At 43.9% G+C, this 18,442-nt stretch overlaps 1 protein-coding gene and 1 long non-coding RNA gene across 4 annotated transcripts in view; one reads left to right on the plus strand and one right to left on the minus strand.

Annotated features, from left to right (window-relative positions):
- LHFPL3 (LHFPL tetraspan subfamily member 3) overlaps positions 1-18,442 on the plus strand; it is a 575,393-nt gene that overhangs the window by 554,125 nt on the left and 2,826 nt on the right. The window lies entirely within an intron of this gene.
- On the minus strand, positions 14,406-15,587 carry LOC147583301 (uncharacterized). The gene is made up of 2 exons (XR_015243035.1): positions 15,451-15,587; positions 14,406-14,957 (listed from the first exon to the last, which is right to left on the minus strand). It is a non-coding gene; the product is annotated as an uncharacterized LOC147583301 (long non-coding RNA).

Below are 18,442 nucleotides of genomic sequence, written 5' to 3' on the forward strand. Positions count from 1 at the left end.
CAAGTAATATCAAAGTAGGATGCTCATGAAAACATCAGAGCAGGATCCTGTTTGCCTTTGCTATTTGTTATCCTTACAATACTACCCAGAGTCAGAACCCTTGAATTAGTTTTCTTATTGGCAAAATGGAATTCATGAGATTACCTGCCAGTTGTGGGTACTTGTGCAGATTGAACACCATAATGTGCATAAAGTACTTAGCACAGTGCCTGACCTACAGTTGGTGCTCAGTAAAGGTAACTGTTATCATCATAGAGAAACCTTAAAATCCCAGCCAATACTCTTACAGGAAAACAAGGATCACAGTTGATTTCTAGGCTTGTCAGGAAGATGTCCTTACTGGGGACATGATTTGACTCAGATTATGATCACATCCATTAAACAGTAAACAGTCCTCCCCTGGGCTTAAATCTGTTGGGCATTCCCTCCTCCCCCAAGCCAAAGACTTTCCCCAAAATGGAGTTGTATTTCCAGCACTTGGAGATCATCCTTAGTGCCCATAAAACCCTCAAGAGTTAAAGTGCTTAATTCCAAATAAGCGCTTAGAAACTATTTGGACTTCTTAGAACTAAGATCTTTTTCAGTTGAGTGTTCAATGCTGAACTTGATTTCTCAAACACCACCATAAAATACGTACAATGTCCATTTCACAAATGAGCCAAAGCTACGGCAAGTAAAATTTCTTGGCTACGTCTAGGAAGTGGCTGACCCAGGATTCCAACTTTTTGAAGATTCCAAAGCCCAGGTGCTAACAACCTTAAACTTGAATGTAAACAAGAATCACCTGGGGATTAAGACAAGCCAAGATCCTGGAACCTACATGTTCACAAATACCCAAGTGATTGAGATCCAAGAAGATCCAGAGGCCACATCTGGAGAAGCAGTGCCCTTGGCCATACACCATTTACAGAAGTCCAGGTCTGAGGCAGGGCTCTCTAAGGCCATAGGACTTTTTTTCTCCCAATAATCACCAAAGCAGCTTTACTGAAACCTAGACCATGGATCCTAGACCATGGTTGGGACACACCTGGTTTCTGGATGATTCTATATTCTCTGTTGCAGTTGTCTTTATCATCTCCCTAGGTTAGAGTCAAATCAATTGCAGTGGTCTTTCCTTCTCTGGAACCGTAATCATCACTCTCTGTGCCATCTGACCTTGTCCCCTGCTGACCCAGGCGGCTTTGCTACTTCACATCAGGTTTTTAATGCTTTATGTCCATGTGAGAGAACATGGTGAATTGGGAAGGTTTATGATTTTGTATATGTAATTGAGGCAGCATGGGGGTACAGCAATAGTTTTCAAACTCAATTCCATGAATCCTTAGAGAGCTGCTGAGGTACAATACAGAGGAGGGCGGGGAAGTAGGGGAAAACCTGGGAAGGGTGGCTTCTGAGCCCTAGGCGGAGGCGGCTGACCTCAATTCTGTTTCATATTTAGAACTGGAATTCCTAAAAGAGTAACTTGAAAAAAGTTTTGCTCTGGAAAAAACAGAAAACCTAGTGGAGAAAGAACACTAGTGTAACCCAGAATTCATTTTCTCTTTCTTTCTCTCTTTCTTTTTCTTTCTCTTTCTTTCTTTCTTTCTTTCTTTCTTTCTTTCTTTCTTTCCTTCTTTCTTTCCTTCTTTCCTTCTTTCCTTCTTTCTTTCCTTCTTTCCTTCTTTCTCTCTTTCTTTCTCTCTTTCTTTCTCTCTTTCTTTCTTTCTAGAGACAGACAAATGAGCAGAAAAGGGGCGGGGTGGGGGTAGGGTAGAGGATCTGAAACAGGCTCCACACTGACAGCAGCAAGCTGGGTTCGGTGCTCCAACTCAGGAACCGCAAGATCAAGACCTGAGCCCACATAGGATGCTTAACCAACTTAACTGACTAAGCCACCCCAGCGCCCCTAGCCCAGAATTCTAATCCAGGTCTTCAGCTAACTAGCTGGATGACTTTGGGCAAATTTTATCTCCTTGGTCCTCAGAGTGCTTACCTGCCAACAAAGAAAAACAAAAGGATGGATTTGTGGATACCTGTCTTAGCTTGGGCTGCCATAACAAAGTACCACAGAGTGGGTGGCTTAGACAACAGCAATTTTCTCACAGCCCTGGAGCCTGGAAGTCCAAGATCAAAGGTGCAAGCAGGTTTGATTTCTCCTGAATCCTCTCTCTTTGGCTCGCAGATGGCCATCTTCTTGTTATGTCCTCACATGGCCTTTGTTCTTTTTTTTTCTTTTATGTTTATGTATTTATTTTGAGAGAGAGAGCACACACAAGTGGAGGGCAGAGAGAGAGGGAAAGAGAGAATCCCAACCAGGCTCGGCACTGTCAGCATAGAGCCCAATGTGGGCTCGATCTCACGAACCATGAGATCACGACCTGAGCCAAAACCAAGAGTTGGACGCTCGACTGACTGAGTCACCCAGGTGCCCTACATGACCTTGTTCTATGCAGTTCATGCCCCTGGTGCCACTTTCTTTTCTTAAAAGGACACCATTCCTATTGGATCAGAGCCCCATCTTTGTGACCCCATGTAACCCTAATTACCTGCTTAAAGGCCCTATCCAAATATAGTCACATTTGGAAGTTAAGGCTTCACCATGTGAACTTTGGGGGACACGATTCGTTCCATAACTATGCGTAAGGCTCTTTTCTAGAAGCACCAGAGGTTTGGAGTGCCTGAGTGGCTCAGTGGGTTGAGTGTCCATCTCCTGACTTCAGCTCAGGTAATGATCCCAAGGTCATGGTATCGAGCCCCCTGTCAAGCTCTGCATTGAATGTGGAACCTGCTTAAGACTCTCTCTGTCTCTCTTTCTCTCTCTCTCTCTCTCTCTCTCTCTCTAAGAGGAAGGGAAGGAGAGAGGGAGGAAGGGAGGGAAAGAGGGAGGAGAGAAACGAAAGAGGGAAGGAAAAGATAAAGAAGCACCAGAAGTTTGCTGAGCATCTATTATATGCTGAACCCTGCTTGGGTGTTTGGGACACAGGCTCACCAGCAGTGGCCTTTGCACTCACAGTGCCCACTGTATTGAAGGACTAGGCTCTGATATGGGATGATTGGGGTACCCTGTGGGCCTTCCAGGGAAGTGACTTGAAATGAGGTTTGAAATATGAGAGGGTGTTCAGCAGCTTGAAAATGGAGGGAGGGCATTTCCAGCAGAAGGGGTGAAAGACAGGAGGATCCATTCCGAGACCTGCAGGTCACATTAAGTGAGGGGAGCACAGTCTGAGGTGAGGAACCAGTGAGGGGAGGTTGGAGCTGTGAAGAAAGGCCATGGAAGGCCTCGTGGGTGATGTTGAGCTACAAGATCCATTCCATTAGCAAAGAGTCTCCCCTGAAAAGTTTTAAACAGAGCACGACCTATTCAGTTCTGCATTATAGAAAGCCCTAAAACTCTGCACTCCAACTGATCTGTGGCTCTCCCTTACCATTCTGTCATTCATGGCTAACCGATGTCAGCCAATCAGTGATGGATCACATATTTACTAAATGCGTTCATTCTTGGCTACTTCTCTAAAGGGGACGGTGAATGTGTGTGTGTGTGTGTGTGTATGCATGTGCACATGTTTGATTAGACCTTGATTGCCTTCTAGACTCCATAGCCTACTTCCCTTTGGTCTAGAGAGGAAGCTTACATCATACTTGAATGTCTTACTTCAGTACAGCAAAAACCCACATAGATAATTAGGATCAGGGCTATTATTTGTGGTAATAATGGCAATGTAAAGCCTTGTGATCCTGAACTCTCTGCCTGCTAAAGTCTCACTCAAGCCCATAGGTCCATATCCTGAAGAACAAGCGAGAGGTGTTGAAGAGTGGTGCCTTACCATAATTTCACAGAAGCCTGTAGATTAGTATGAAAGAAGACAAGAGAGCATCAGTTGGGTTCTGTTAGGTAATAATTAGCAAATCCCTTCCGATAACACTGATTTTAGCACTCTCTAAGAATATTTATTTGTTTATTTATTTAAATGTTTTATTTATTTTCAGAGAGAGACAGAGTGTGTGAACGGAGGAGGGACAGAGAGAGAGACACAGAATCCGAAACAGGGTTCAGGCTCCAAGCCATCAGCACAGAGCCCAATGTGGTGCTTGAACCCACGAGCCGTGAGATCGTGACCTGAGCTAAAGTTATTCAACCGACTGGGCCACCCAGGCGCCCCTAAGAATTTTTTTTAAATAGTCCCCTCCTCTGACTTCAGCTCAGGTCATGATCTCACAGTTTGTGAGTTCGAGCCCTGCATTGGGGTCTCTGCTGGCAGCACAGAGCCCACTTAGGATCCTCTGTCTCCCTTTCTCTCTGGCCCTCCCCTGCTCACGTTCTCGCTCTCAAAAATAAATAAAACATTTAAAATAGTCCCTTTCCTCTTATAAATTCTGTGCTAAAAGAGTACAGGCATTAAATAAAGCAATCTGATGCCCAAATATGGACATATCAATATATGTCATTCAGGTAATATATTTAAAAACAAAATCTTCCCCCAACCCAGAAAATTTCTCCATAACAGTAGTAGAAAAAGAAAAGGGTTTTACTACTGAATAAGCATTAAACCGGAATGTGACACACAGCACATGTAGCCTGCTAAGAGGTTGCGAAGACAGAGTGAAATTTCACCTTTTTATGTAGCCACGCAGATACAACCCATTACATGCATGGTGTCAGGATAAATGGTAACTAGTCCTCAAGACCATTGATTATAGATGGTTCACCCTAGATTGAGCAGTTAATTGAGGGTGACCATCTGTATTAACTGGTTTTATGCACAGGAAAAACAAGCTCCCCTTTATGACAGAGGTAGTTCTGCAACGTAGAGCAGGTGCTGCTGAGGTAGGCCCCCTACCCCCACAGAAACCGGAAGACAGGACAGTGCTCGCCCTTGCTGTTTACATTTCAGAGACATGGCTCCCATCCTTGAGAAAGACATTCCTGAGTCCTAAAGCTGTCAAGAGCCTTATTTAGTTTCTAAAAAGATTTACACACGTTTCAGACACAGAGAAAATTTGCAATTGCAAGATTTCAAAATCCTCTAAGAAAAGTAGAGTGAGGGGCTAGGTGGGGACCCAGTAAAACTCCACTTCGCAGCAATAACAATTGCAATAACAACTAACAGTGCAAATACTTAACATGGTACTCACCATGTGGTAACTTATTTCATGCCCACAACAGCTCTGTATGCAAGGCTTGTCTACCTTCATTGTACACATGAGGAAATGAAGCCAGATCCTGTGCTCAAGGTCACAGAGCCAATAGGTAGTGAAGTTGTAGTCCACACCCAGACAGTCTGTGGCCATCGTCCCCAGTCTGAACCCTGGGGCCATCTTGTTTCAGGGAAAAGTAAGTGCTTACATGATTTACTGTTGGTGTGTGTGTGTGTGTGTGTGTGTGTGTGTGTGTGTGTGTGTAGTATTTCTGGAATGACAGAGTGCTACTTATACTATTGTGCATTTTTTTTAATGTTTATTTTTGAGAGAGGGGGAAGGGCAGAGAGAGAGGGAGACAGAGGATCCAAAGCAGGCTCTGTGCTAACAGAGCCCAATGTGGGCTCGAATCCATGAACCATAAGATCATGACCTGAGCCAAAGTCAGACACTTATACCGACTGAGCCACCCAGGTGCCCCAACTATTGTGCATTAAAAAAAAAAAAAAAAAAAAAAAAAAAAAAACCTGCCAACATTTACTGAGCTCTTTCTGTTTGCACGGTTTGCCCATTAAGTCATAAAAACCTTATAAGCATCATCTTGGTCAGTCTTCAGGACAGCCTTCAAATGAAGTACAGAAGGACTAAGGAACTTCTCTAAAATTACCAAACCAGGAGATGGTGGAATTAGAATTCAAAGCTAGAGAAAATGACTTCAGAACACATACATTTAATCAATAAACGATATGCCTCCAAGAAAATGAGGAAATTTATATTATCAAGGAAGGCCAGTTGACTCTCAAGATAGTGTTTGGAGAAGAGAACACCTGTGAATTTGACCTTGAGAGAGAGAGCGAGCACACCTCAGGGAAGAGAAGTATGGACAGAAGCAAAGAACAGGAAAATGATGCAAATTATCAATCTTTCCCTGAACAGGAAGGAGAAGCAGCTTAGAGGAAAGTGTATGAGGCTGAATATTCAACGTCAACAGAGACAAATTTATTATTTTGTGAAGCCAACACATAGTTGGGTTGCATGATTTGCAGTTTCATGTGTGGTAATACTCGATTTGGTTTTGCTTTTATTTATTTATTTACTTTTTAAGTTTATTTATTCTGAGAGAGACAGAGACAGCGTGAGCAGGGGAGGGGCAGAGAGAGAGGGAGAATCCCAAGCAGGCTCCACACTGTCAGAGCAGAGCCCAATGTGGGGCTCAAACTCACAAAACTGTGAGCTCATGACCTGAACCAAAATCAAGAGTCAGATGTTCAACTGACTGAGCCACCAGGCACCCTGCTTTTGTTTATATTTTTAAAGGATGTCATGACCACATAGTGAAGTGTGAGTCATGAGCTAGGTCATAAAATGGAAAGGCTAACCAATCATGAAAAATTTCAGAAGATCGCATAGAAGTCGCTAAACTGGGGATGGCACATTAATATTGATTGACACCAGGTTATGGGGCGCCTGGGTGGCTCAGTCGGTTAAGCATCCGACTTCAGCTCAGGTCATGATCTCACGGTTTGTGGGTTTGAGCCCCATGTCGGGCTCTGTGCTGACAGCCCAGAGCCTGAAGCCTGCTTCAGATTCTGTGTCTCCCTCTCTCTCTGCCCCACCCCTGCTCATGCTCTGTCTCTCTCTCTCTCTCAAAAGTAAATAAACATTAAAAAACATTTTTTAAAGATTTTTTAAAAATTGACACCAGGTGTATTCTTGTGAAGTGCATTGAGAATTCAGGATGCTTCACTCTTACTCTGCCAGGCATATTTTTGGGGGGCTTCATTAGTAAAAGCCTTTCAGCCTGTATACAATATGGAATGGCTTCATGTTAAAACTGTACGGTGAATATTATTGGGATTAATACATCAACACAAGCATTCTATCGTCAACACATCTACCGAGGAATTGTGCCTGTTTTCTTGGTGTGTAATAGAATCTACGGTATTTCTTTATGGGGCCAAGAAGAGGAAAAAAAGAAATGTTCGTGAATTAACAATCAAAATTCCTTCTCATGAATTAGTTCCTAGAAAAGGTCACACAGGAAAGCCTCATGCCTGATATCAAAGTCCAATTGTCTGCTGCCTACAAGAATAGCACAGAATTATCAGCACCTGATCCTTATGTCACTTTCTGCCCCTCCTCAGCCAAGAAGATCTTGGCCAGGAGAACAGTTTTAGCAAATATCTTTCCTGTGTTAAAATCAATATGTCGTATCGAAAAGGAGGTAGGAAATTAAAAAAAGAGATAGCAAGAAAGTCGGAGAATATAAAAGTGTTTTGTTTTAAGAATCTAGAGGAAGAAAGGAACGAAATGTGGTAGGATTGTCTCAGATTGTACATTTTTGATTTCCCAGATACCTCTTTACACACATAAATGTATATTTACAGCTGAGTTTTAAAATCTCTATCTTGTGGGCTCAGGGCCCAGGAGGAGAGGGCCCCTCCCACACCTCTGCTCCTTCATGGTGCCGGAAGGAATGGAAAGCCTCTAAAAGTCCACACTGAGCTTGCAGGTCACTGAGTACCTCTGCCAGTCGCTAAAGATTTGTTTGGCCAGGTTTTTCATAGATTCCTATGCCTGGTCTGGTTTTATTCATTTCTTTAACAAACAGTGTTTGAGCACCTATGGTTTACCGAGCGCCTCATTAAGCTGGGAATACAGAGATGAAGGGGACATAGTTTCTGACTCAGGGGGTCACTTGGCATCACCTGGGAGATAGTTGGACATGCAGAGTCTCAGGCTTTATACACCCCAGTTGTACTGAATCAAAACCTGCATTTTTAGCAAGGTCACCAGGTGATTCTTAGCCATATTGAAGTTTGAGAAGCACTGACTTGGATTATTAGCAGGGACAGAGGAGTCCTTTTCTATTTCTTAACTTCTCCATTGTGTCGACCGAGAAAGAATTCCCTGAAGATTTAAGCCAACAGGCATTTATGTGGGCATTAGAATTGCAATTCAGGAGACACAGACTCGGGTGGAAACCTGACTCTTGTTCTGAGGTAGACAACAGAAGGGGCAGAATTGTAAAGCCTGAAGGTCATAGGTCCAGTTCTCATTCAGGTCTTCTATACAAAACAGAGATTGAAAGTAGGTTAACTAGGATTGGTTGGGATAATATGCAAATGAAGGATGGAAACCAGTCGATTGGTTGGTCCCTTTTGGAAGAATGCTCAGGATTCAGGTCTCATGGTGAGGAGGGAGTTAAGTCCAGGCTGAGGGCTTGCGGCTGGCAAGAAGTTCATGGTTCCTGCAATTCATGGTTCCTGCAATGCACAAATTCCTTCTCCCTTTTGGCCTCCCGAAGGCTTGCTGGCTGCATTTTGAAATCTCCCTTCATAATTGGCTCAGAAGTATCACCTGTCATAGATCAGGCTCTGAGTTAAGAGCTACAGGTACACTGGTGAGCAAGACAGAGGAGGTCCTGAGAGCCTGGGCTCACATTCTAATATGGGGGGAGGGGAGAAGAATAGAAAACAAGAAAATAGGTGGATAGTTAGATTGTGAGCAGTTCTGTGAAGCAAATAAACTATCAATATAACATAAAGAAACCAGAATGAACTCTAACAGGGAGAGTGGTAACTTCAGGAGTAAGTTATTTCCATTTTGTATCTTGCTTTCTGTTCTACAAAGGTAAACAGTCAGTGGTCCTACCTGAAAAGAGCCAAAGATTATAATTTAGTAGTCCCCCCCACACACCCTTCTCTGCAGAGGTTATGTTCCAAGACCCCCAGTGGATGCCTGAAACCACAGAACCACAGATAGTATCAAACCCTCAAATACATATATATGTTTTTTCCTAATTTTGTATATCTGTGATAAAGTTTATAAATAAGGCACAGTAAGAGATTAACAACAGTAACTAATAAAATAGAATAATTATAACAATACACATCATAAAAGTTACGTGAATGTGGTCTCTCTCAGAGTATCGTGTTGTCCTGTACTCATCCTCCTTGTGATGATGAAAACTGGTAAAATGCCCACATGATGAGATGAAGTGACATGAGTAACACAGCCATTGTGACCCAGTGTTAGGCCATGATTGACCTCCTGACCCTATGTCAGAGGGCAATCATCTGCTTCCAAAGAAATGGAAGCCACAGAAAGTGAAACCACGGATGAGGGGCAACTCCTGTACCTTTTCCTTCTTTCCTTTCTCCCGGCTCCCCATCCCTCTGCCTCAGCAGCGATCACTAAAACTACAGATGCCTCCAGGCAGACACAGCCACATGCACTAGCTCAATCTCCAAATAAAAATTTGGATGCAAAGTAAATTATAGCACCCAGAAAGAAGGACTGGTGTTGCCTGTCCGGTTAGAGTAAGAAGACATTAGAGAGCATGGATAGACTGGTAACTGGCAGGTGGCTTCCTATCCAGCTGTGTTCCTGCAGCACTGCAGTCAGGGTTAGGGACTGTCCTGGTAGAGGCTGATGAGTGGGAGGGTGGCATGCAAGTAAAGATGAATTAGACCCTGGTTTTCATCAACCCACTGGTCAATTACACAGCAAACAATTCTAACAAACTCAAACCCTCTAATCACTTACAAAGTTAGTGGTAATCAAACTGCAACCAAAATCAGTATTAGATTTTTTTCTGAATTCAGCCCCAGAGTATGTTGTGAGCATGCATTTACCTTCAGCACAGATTCAAACCCCCTGCAGTTAGACCAGTTGAGGGACAAACTAATGATTGCCCAAAGAGAGACTATGGATAGAACAATAAACTGGAGGTTGGGGTTCGAGGTATTGCTTCTCTAGAAATAGTGTCAGGAAGGAAAAAACAAGTCAAAGATGGCAGGACTCTCTCTGACCTGTGAGTATTGTGCCTGCCGTCCAGCCACACATGTCATTTACAGCATACTTAATACAGCAAATCTAAACCACAACTGGAGAAAGGGCTTTGCCCGCTGTTCCAGTTATGTATTGCTGTGTTAACAAACTCTCCCAAAACTTAGCGGCTTAAAACTTTGTCAAAGTTTCGTTGGAAAGGAGCACCTGGGTGGCCCAGTCGGTTAAGCATCCGACTTCACCTCGGGTCATGATCTCACGGTTGGTGGGTTCAAGCCCCCCCACCACCACCACCCTGTCAGGCTCTGTGCTGACAGCACGGAGCCTGCTTGGGATTCTCTCTCTCTCTCCCTCTCTTTCTGCCCCTTCCCCACTTGATAAACATTAAAAAACAAAAAAAAAAAAAAAAAAAAAACCTGCCAGTACTCAGAAGATGCTCAACATCACTAATGCTCAGAAAACTGCAAATCAAAACCATAATGAGATATCATCTCACACCCATTAGGATGGCTACTGTTGAATTACAAAAATTCAACTGAGTAAATTTTAAAGATCTAATTGTCTGTATTAATCGATTCATGAGTTGGGCAGCATCTCATCTAGCAAGTAGAGGAGAACTCCAAAGCGTACACAAAAGAAAATGTTTTTAAAGAGAGAGAGCAGGAAAAAGGAAATTATTAGCAAAGAATCCATTGTTTTAGGCAAGGTCACCTTCCTAACCGGAACAGAAGGGGTTTATCAGTAAATTCCCTTCTGCTGACAGGCAATTCCCATGTTGACTGATTAAAGGTTAAAGTTGCAGTTAGGTTGGGGCTTCTGGCTGGCTCAATTGGTGGAGTGTGCAACTCTTGATCTGAGGGTTGTGGGTTCAAGCCCCATGTTGGGTATAGATATTACTTAAAAATAAAATCTATTTTTTTAATGTTTATTTATTTTGAGAAAGTGGGGGAGGGATAGAGAGAGGGGTAGAGAGAATACCAAGCAGGCTCCATGCTGTCAGCATACAGCCCATCCCAGGGCTTGTGAACCCATGAACCATAAGATTATGACCAGAGACAAAATCAAGAGTCAGACACTCAGCCAACTGAGCCACCCAGGTGCTCCCCCAAAAATAAAATCTTTAATGAAAAAAAAAACTGCAATTAGATGAAGTATTAATTCTTGGTTTACTGACTTGGGGCCTTAACCTAACTGATGCCAGGGCACCTGGGTGGCTCAGTCAGTTGAGCATCGGACTTCAGCTCAGGTCATGATCTCATGGGTTCCTGAGCTCAAGCCTCACATCAGGGTCTCTGCTGTTGGTGCAGAGCCTGATTTGGATCCTCTGTCCATTCCCCTCTCCATACCTCCCCCGCCCATGCTCTCTCTCTCTCTCAAAAATAAATAAACATTTAAAAAAAACTAACTGGGGGCGCCTGGGTGGCGCAGTCGGTTAAGCGTCCGACTTCAGCCAGGTCACGATCTCGCGGTCCGTGAGTTCAAGCCCCGCGTCGGGCTCTGGGCTGATGGCTCAGAGCCTGGAGCCTGTTTCCGATTCTGTGTCTCCCTCTCTCTCTGCCCCTCCCCCGTTCATGCTCTGTCTCTCTCTGTCCCAAAAATAAATAAATGTTGAAAAAAAAAAATTTTTTTTTTTAAATAAAAAAAAATTAAAAAAATAAAAAAAACTAACTGATGCCATTTTGGGCCTGTGGTTTTATTTTTAACACGGCTGTCCAAAAAAAAAAAAAAAATAGAAAATAAGTGTCAGAGAAACATGAGGAGATTGAAACTTTTATGCACTCTGTAGGATTGTAAGATAGCTCAACAGTATGGAAGTTCCTCAAAGAGTTAAAAATAGAACTACCCTATGATCCAGAAATCCCACTTCTGGGTATATATTCAAAAGAATTGAGAGCAGGGTCTTGAAGAGGTATTTGTACATCCATATTTATAGCACTATACCCCAAAACTGGTGTCGCTTTTTGGTAGGTGTTGAGCCAAAGGACACAACCAAAGCCAAAGAGGAGAAAAGGAAGGGTTGTACTTGCAACAAGTAAGAACACCAGGGATATTTCCCAAAGTAGTATCTCCCTGAACAACAAAATTGGAGACGTTTTAAGCCAAGGGTATGTGCATGGAAGGGCTTCGCAAAGGAGTGGTCCATATGGAATTGGGTCAAAAGTTACCCTAGGTTAACAGAGTCCAAGTCCCAGGTGATTGAAATCGCAAGGCCAGCAAGGGTCCGCATCATTAATTCTCTGACTGGAATTAGTCCAGTGTTCCAAGTCCTCAAAGGGTTTAAATACTGCAAAAAAACAACTCAGGAATGTGTGTTAGGTTAATTTTTTTAGGTTCTCTCCTGGCCTGGTAGTGGCTGTTTGTTTTTACATTCTTTTGTTCCCTTAAAATCATCACCTACTAAAGTCTATTTTTCTACAATTTTAACATAACCCAGAAAGTTCTGCAAGAATGCTTGGGCAGGTAGTGCTGGTCAAGCATAGATCACTAAATAGTTAGGGGTCTAAAATGACTTTTCTTATGTCAAGAAAGTGTCAGGAGCAAGAATTCCTGTCCCCTCAAAGGTCATTCTAGCTGGACCAAAAATCAAGTTGACATGAGACAAATTAACAGGAGAAAATCAAATTTAATAGGTGTATGCAGGGAATCCACATCAACAAAATCAAATTTCATAGATGTATCCTCAGGGATCCACAGAGACATGGAAATCCCAAAGACAGTCAGGCATAATGGGGTGTGTGTCATTCTGAACTAAGGAAAAGGGGGTAGGGGCCTGGAATATCCGAGGAATATGCATACAGGGCAATAAGAAGGAGCAGATGTTTGGTAATTAGATGTTTGCCTTAAGTGACCATACAGATGGGTCACTCAGATAAAATTGATCTATGTTAAAAACGCTTATTCTGGGGCGCCTGGGTGGCGCAGTCGGTTAAGCGTCCGGCTTCAGCTCAGGTCACGATCTCGCGGTCTGTGAGTTCGAGCCCCGCATCGGGCTCTGGGCTGATGGCTCGGAGCCTGGAGGCTGCTTCTGATTCTGTGTCTCCCTCTCTCTCTGCCCCTCCCCCATTCATGCTTTGTCTCTCTCTGTCTCAAAAATAAATAAGCGTTAAAAAATTAAAAAAAAAAAAAAAACGCTTATTCTGGGAAAGACCCCCAATTTAGATTCTGAGTGGTTAAGGAAGGGACAAAATGTTCTCTTGAGCCTACAGAGTCTCAAGTGTCTTCAGCTCAAAATAATCCCCATGCCAAAGTGGCACATTCACAAAGTGGGGGGGCGGCTATCTTGAACCCCTTCAAAAGCTAGGTCTCATCTTCCTTTTTCCGGAGACCCCTAATTCTTTCTGCTTACAGCAGCACAAATTCACAGTAGCCAAAAGATGAAACAACCCAGATATCCATCAACAAGTGAGTAGATAGATAAAATGTGGCATATACATACAATGAAATATTACTCGGTCTTTAAAAACAAAGGAAATCCTGCCACATGCCACAACATGGATGAACCTTAAGGACCTTAGACTAGTGAGATAAACCCGTCACAAGACAAATACTGTATGATTCCACTCGTAGGAGCTATCTAAAGTGGTCCAGTTCATAGAAGAAGAAGAAAATGGCAGTTACTGAGGGATAGGGCAAGGGAGAAAAGAAGAGCTGTTGTCTAATGGGTGTCAAGTTTCAGATTTGCAAGATGGAAACGTTCTGGAGATCTGTTTCACAACAATGTGAAGGTACTCCACACTCCCAAACTGTATACTTCAAAGCGATTGAGATGGGGAGTTTTATTTTATGTGTTTTTTGCCACTACAACAAAAAATAAACCGCCAGTACTCTTAAAGCCCAGATTCAAAGGGAGGGGAACATAGAGGCCACCTCTCAATGAGAAGAAAGGTAAAGAATCTGCAGCCATCTTTAAGGTGCCCACCATGGAGGACATCACGTGGAGAGCACCTGCGGACACAGATAGTGACATATTATGTCCAGGGGGCTGTTTCAGCCTCCCAGAGAGGAAGGATGTTGGAAGGCTCTCTTAGAGGTGGGTGCAGTTTGAAACAATGGAGCGGGAAGAAATGGCAAAGCTTCTATAGCCAATGAGAAAAAATGGCCTGGAATGCCTCCCTTCCTCATTTTCACAACAAAGATTCAGCAAGCCGTTCTACTAAAGCCTGACCGCTCCCACCAAGCGTTTTTCTCATTCAGACAGGCTGCCCCCCAGCTCTCCTGATGGTGGGGGCTCCGGGCCCTAATTGAATAGGTTGATAGGAACAATCAGCAGAAGCGGACCACAGGAGACCTTTCAAAGCCCGCAAACACATAGAAAATTCAACAACGCAGCATTTAGATAGTCTGGACAATGTGGCCATTATAAATGCCGCTCTCATGAGCAGCGATTCAAATGACAGCTTCGAAAAGGATTTGCAAAGAGCCCTTTAGAAATGGAACATGGGCAACTCAGAACCCATGACGTGTTACAAGGACAAACCCGACTGAACAAAGATCCAAAGCAGCGTTGAATGGCTTATTTATTCAGTCCTGTTCTGTACGAACCTGGGAGAATATGACATCTTTTAAATTGCCTCCCTGAGCTATGCAATAGCCATGGTGCATGGGAAATGTTAGCAAAATTCCGGAAAAAAAGGGGGGAAAACCGATGTTTTACAAAGCAAAGATCACAGTGTAACCACACTAGTGCTCCCACGGAATTCTGCAGACTACCCCGGTATCTCATAGTCGTTGGTCTGAACGAGTAATGGCCACATCCAGAGAGGAAAAAACCCTGCCTTTTATCCTCTTCCGCCTGCTGGTTTCCCCAAATCTGTCTGGAGGGCCAACCCTTTCCCAGCCTTCAGGTGGGAGATTCTTCACTGTGCATCCTAGTTAAGTCATTATGGTGGCATTCTAATTTTACCACTCCCAGCAAAGTGTTTTCCTGATATGGTGTGGGGAGTGTTTATATTCCAGTCACCACCAGAAGGAATATGCTGGTTATTTTTAGCCTTGCAGTCTGCAGAATTCTCAAGTGCCCTGGGGTTCCTGTTGCATGGTGGTGTCGTGCACTAGGAAGAAAAAATACACAGCATTAGTAATGTCCAAGTAACTCAGACTCCAAGCACATATTCCCAGGACGCCTCATGATCAGCAGCCCGCACAAGGAGAAGGCAAATGAGGCATCTCGTGTGCAAAATGTCAGGAGGCGCTCGGTCATAAATCTTCTACCCTATGAGCCTCACTGGCCTCCTCCTAGTCCAGCCTGGCTCTGTGGCTTCTCTCCTTTCCCGTTCACTCCTCAGCTCCCTGCCCAGCGTTGACACTGCTGGTGGGGAGTGAGTTCCAGTGCTAACAATAGTCAACAAAGAAGAGAGCTTTCAGAAGGAAATGTTGAACAATCAATGGTAAGGCTAGTGAGGGATCCAATGAGGGATTTGGTCACAATGGAGGATATGGGAGACCCAAGATCACAGCAGATCCAAGAAGGGTTGGTGATGAATGACTCATCTTGGCCGGCCCCTAGACAGGTTAGACCCCAAATGGCAAGGTGTAGACAGGAACCTTGTGAGATTGGCTCCAGATGTTCCTTCTTACAAGAAGGCTCAGGATCTTCCCAGGGAGATGCCTATCCTACAGGAAGCGTCCTTCTCCTCCTCAGGCTTGGGTATCGGTGCTCTGGGGGCTGATTAAAGCCTTTGCCCACCCCCACCCCCAGCCCCAGCCCACCTCCGTGGTCTGCTCTCTTCCCAGCCCACTGTGATGTCATAAAGCCAATTTAGACAGCTTAGAGCCAGGGAAAGGAAGAATCACTGGTTCCTGGATGCCAAGAAATAGTTCACACCAAAGCAGGCTTTCTGTCATGAAATCAGGGATATATTTATTTGCAAACATCAAGAAAATGAGGACAACCCTTTGCCTCCTTCCCCTGCATCACACATATATGGCCCTGTCACTTCCATATCCTACTGATGGGATTTTAGAGTGATGAGAGGGTCTGGAGCCGACAGCCAAGAAAGAATTCTTGAGGTGCCTGTGGTGCAAAAGGGAATTTTATTAAAGCACGGGGATAGGACCTATGGGCAGAAAGAGCTGCACTGGGGTTGTGAAGAGTGACTGATTATACACTTTGGACTTGGGGGAGGTAAGGGCAAAAGGGAGGCCTCCAAAGGGACTTTCATATGCTAAAGAGGGCTCAGAAGACACTGGAGGCCTTGCTATTGTCAGGCTAAGGTTGTTTTCCCTCTAGTAAGGCATTAACATTAAGATGGTAGGGAGTTCCTGGAGAAATGTTATACTCCGAATTTGCCTCAAGTATTTGCAGATTATAAAGAAATTTGATTTTACCTACCATTTCCTTCTTACTTTTGTTCCCCACATGAGGGGAGAGTGATGTTGGGATTCCAGGAAACTGAGTCTACAGGTTTCTGGAGATTTGGCGATTGATAAGATGGCCTTTTTCTTGTAATTTACTAAGACATTTGTAAACTGATGGAGACTCACATCCTGTATGACTGTGATCTCTATCAGTTAACTATTTGTTTTCTTTCCTCTCCTTTGTTCTTGGACAGTCAGAAGTGACTGAGGAATATCACACATATCTCACTGTGGTTGGGGGGCGGGGAGTTAGCTTGTGCTTTGTCCTCAGCCTGCCTTATGCTCCCTCATCACTACCTTCTCTTCCATATGCATAGCCACTTCGCACAACCCATTACCCTGTTCTCGTTCATGTATTTACAACTCACACCCATTCCTTCCTCTCCCGCATCCCAGCTAGCACCTTTCATAGATCTTACTGGAAACCCCAGGCATTGAGCTTTGTGAATTTTACATAGAAAAATATTCAGAGTGAAGAATGCTAGAGAAGTGGAATTATGGACCGACACACCTGACTTGGAATTCTATCAAACAAGACCATCTCCAGGGCAGCAAGCAGAGACCACTCAAGGCTCAGAAGCACCTATAGCTGTGTGTGAAACCCATGGATTGCTTATGCTGCTTTTAATAATATCAAAGGAAAGCATTCCCTTCCATAGGGCTTCTACTAGCATGATGCAATCTCAGAGAATCATTACAGATTAATCATCGTTACGACGGGATCATATTTCAGTTGTCCCCTGTGTCGTCTGGGTTCATTAAAGTAACTGAGTTCTCAAGGAGAGAAGTTCATTAAAATCATAATGTGTACTAGATATTTTAAGGTATTTTAAAGCGTACTGGAAAACTATAAGCATTTATCCGAGAAAAAACAGAATCTTCCAGAGGTTTCACTAGCACTCATTCAGAAACTATAATCTTGTGATGTGGAATGAGGACTATCACGGAATAATGGACCAGTTGTTTTACTGTTTGTGTTTCCAAGTGCTCTGTGATGCAAACCCAGCAGGCTGTTTCCTTTCAGCCCAAATCTGGCCTGTTGGTACATTTGCCCATCTTCACAGGTTCTAAGGGACTCTTACACCCTGGTTAACAGTGCCCAAGTCTGTGGAGATCATCCAAAGAAAGGAGGTGGTTGTACTATTTGTAGTCTAGTTGTATCAGTACAGGCATAGTCCCTAATACCATGCTGGAGAAGAGGAAAAGCAGTGTATCCCCTGAGAATTTGTCCTAAAGAAAGAATTTTAAAGAACAAATAGAACTTTATATGCAAAAATATTTACTCTTGATAACAAAAAACTGAGAAACCTTGGGACACCCACGTGGTTCAATTGGTTGAGCGTCCGACTTCGGTTCAGGTCATGATCTCTCAGTTGGTGAGTTCGAGCCCCGCGTTGGGCTCTCTGCTGTCAGCACAGAGCCTGCTTCGAATCCATTGTTTCCCCCCTCTCTCTCTGCCCCTACCTGGCTCGTGTGCACGTGCACACTTCCTCTCAAAAATAAACATTTTTTTAAAAATGGGAAACCTGGGGCGCCTGGGTGGCGCAGTCGGTTAAGCGTCCGACTTCAGCCAGGTCACGATCTCGCGGTCCGTGAGTTCGAGCCCCGCGTCGGGCTCTGGGCTGATGGCTCGGAGCCTGGAGCCTGTTTCCGATTCTGTGTCTCCCTCTCTCTCTCTGCCCCTCCCCCGTTCATGCTCTGTCTCTCTCTGTCCCAAAAATAAATAAACGTTGAAAAAAAAAAAATTAAAAATGGGAAACCTATGGGGCGCCTGGCTGGCTCAGTAGGGTAAGCGTCCAGCTTCAGCTCAGGTCATGATCTCACAGCTTGTGAGTTCAAGCCCTGCATCAGGCTTTGTGCTGACAGCTCAGAGTCTGGAGCCTGCTTCTGATTCGGCGTCTTCCTCTCTCTCTGCCCCTCCCCTGCTCATGCTCTGTCTCTCTCTCTCTCAAAAATAAATAAACATTTTCAAAAAAAAATTTTTTAATGGGAAACCTACCTACAATCTGACAACTGTCAAACAATCAAGATGGGATACTGAGCACGGGGTGAAAGAAATGAGAATGGAATGGAATATTCTGGAGCTATTAGAAATTAGATGCTGATGCTGCAGAGTGGAAATGTAGAAAGCTGTTTTTCATATAATGTTAAAAATGTCATCTGTACTGTGATTCCAACT

This window comes from Puma concolor, chromosome A2 (assembly GCF_028749965.1).
Source record: "Puma concolor isolate L17-30 chromosome A2, mPumCon1.1.hap2, whole genome shotgun sequence".
NCBI classification, from domain to species: domain Eukaryota; kingdom Metazoa; phylum Chordata; class Mammalia; order Carnivora; family Felidae; genus Puma; species Puma concolor.